The following is a 2,595-nucleotide window of genomic DNA, read 5'->3' as shown; positions in this document are numbered from 1 at the left end:
GCTCCCTTAACGGCTGAGCTATGGAGTCAACCTAGCATTTAGGTTTAATACCAGCCACCATTCTGACAAATCTAACAATATTGACATTGCTGTTGAGCAAAATGGGGGCTTGGTCTCAATTATATTTCTTACTATCTGATGTGATTGTCTTCAGCTAAGACATCTGTTTCTCTTTTTTCCTTCCTTTTATTTTATTGCTTAAAATGCCAGTGTCTGGTCCAGTGTGTGGCATGGTGGTTAAGGCACTGGACTCCCACATGGCCAGTTATGATTAGAGTCCCAGACCCAGTGGCTTGAAGATCATGCTGGTGTGTGTACATGTTTCCCAAAATCTTGAGAGGAGAATAGAGGAGGAGGAGGGACTGGGGTGTGGCCATTCCCCAAGGAGTGATTTCTCATTTTCTCTGCAGTATGGCAAAAACCTTAAAAAAAAAAAAAAAAAAAAAAAAAAAAAAAAAGGTGTTTTCAACTGAAAGGGGAAAACAAAAATCACCTATTCTACTTATCTCACAGGGTTGTTGGGAGAATCAAAATGCATATAAAACTCCTTTGTAAGCCTATTAAGTTTTAGCCACCTGGTCTGGGAGTTGAACTGTGGTCATGGGAGTCAAGTGACGTAACCATTGTGCTATCTGCTGCTCACCCCACAGCAAATTTAAATTTGAAAAATGGTAAATACTTTTTAAAAAGTTTTAGGAGTATGAAGGTTTGAAATAACTACTTCTAAGCAGTTTTATTTTTAATTGTATTATTATTATCATTTATACATTCAATCACTATACATCATTTGGCTTGCAAAGAGAATTTACCCAACATGATATATACCTCAGACCAGTCCAGTTGAGAATACTATACAGGTTATCATCAACAGGTAATAAACCATTACTGTGTCCCACAAGTGTCATGCCTTTCTATTCCCTCCCAATTCCCTTCCTTATACTCTTCCCCTCTCCCAAACACTTCTATTTTTAAGAAATATTTATAAGTTTTTGTTTTTCTTTTTTTTGGAGAGGTTTTTGCTATAGGGCACGTGCGCTTGCCAGACAGACAGAGAGACAGAGAGATAGAAAGCGAGAAATCACCCCCCAGGGGGGATGGCCACGCCGCAATCCCTTCTCCTCCATTCTCCTCTTGGGATCTTGGGCACACATGCACCCGGCATGAGTTTAAGCCACCGGGTCCGGGACTCAAACCACGGTCGACTACGTGGGAGTCCAGCAACATAGCCATTACGCTAACTGCTGGTCCCAAGAAATATTTCTAATTTTTAAAAGAATTATTTAACTTTATTTACTTATTTATTTGCTTGGTTACTTATTTTAATTTGACCAGAGAAGGACAGCGAGAGAGGGAAAGTGAGAAAGCAAGTCACCACGTCTGGAGCTCGAACCACGGTCGACCATGTGGGATGGGAGTCCTGTGCCCTTAACCATCACACCTCCTGACAGCCCCAAAATATTTCTAATTTTTGCCCCATTTAAAAATAACTTTAGTAGTCAATGGGGCTGATTATTTTACATATTACTGCTTTCTATAATACAAATAACACAGTGGTTTGCTGATTTCCAGTGAAGTCTTCAGCAATTTACTTTTTCGTGGATTGTTAACTAGTTTTGTGCATTTTATACCATTAGCTCTCAATAAATGTCCTATTCAGAGCATTTTTGCACTAGGAAGATTTAGGATGTAAATAAGCTCTGATGAGATCTGTACTTTTAGTTTTCAGAAGACAACCTACCTGTTCCACTTTGACATAGAAAACATCAGAATCACAAGAGTATGTTATTTCTGTTTACCCCTCAGCCTCATCTCAACACTATCATCCTCCCTAAATCCTCTTTTCCCAGCGCACAGAATTACTTCTCTAATGACTCAAGATAATCTCATTTTTGGATTTTCCTGTCCGGTGTTTTCTTTACCTAGACACTTTCCCTTTGTAACACCAACTCTCTCGTCTCAAAAACGCATTCCCGGAGTCCCCTCACCAATTCTCTTGCAACTCCTGTCATTCTGCTCCTTGTAGTCACTATCACTCCCTATTCTGTCTTCTTCACTGGACTGTGATTTTTGGGACGGTAAAAATATTCCCCAGTGTGCCTTTCTGCCTCATTTACTGCTGCACCCTTCGCATCCAGTATTTTTTACAATGTTTCTTGAGCAAATAACAAGAGTGGCTTGGAGTTTTGGGTTAAAAAAAAAAATGCTTTTCCAATCACTAGCCTCGGATTTCTGACCTTCCACTAGGACTGGACGCTCTAGATTGATACAGTTTCACTTTGTGGAGCTAACCACCCTTTGATAGAGACTTGCGGGTGGGAACCCATTTGTCTGAAAGATCCCGAGGTCTCAGCCTGCGGAACTACCGCCGACATCGCCTTAAGACGGAGGGCGTGAATTTACTGACCACTCCAGGAGAGACTTCCATGCACTCTAGGCAGTGACCTGGATAAAGGACCTATGGGGACCCCCAGGATCCCAGGAAAGGCGAATGATTCGCTTTCTCCCTCTCGGCCCCGGGCAGAGCTGTCCACACTCCATCTCCTCCATCCAGCGCGCCAAGCCGTTAGCCCCGCCCCGTCCCGCTGGCTCCCCCCG

The sequence above is a fragment of the Tupaia chinensis genome, unplaced genomic scaffold (genome assembly GCF_000334495.1).
Source record: "Tupaia chinensis unplaced genomic scaffold, TupChi_1.0 Scaffold148874_1, whole genome shotgun sequence".
NCBI lineage: Eukaryota > Metazoa > Chordata > Mammalia > Scandentia > Tupaiidae > Tupaia > Tupaia belangeri.
Note: the sequence above shows the minus strand (reverse complement) of the source record.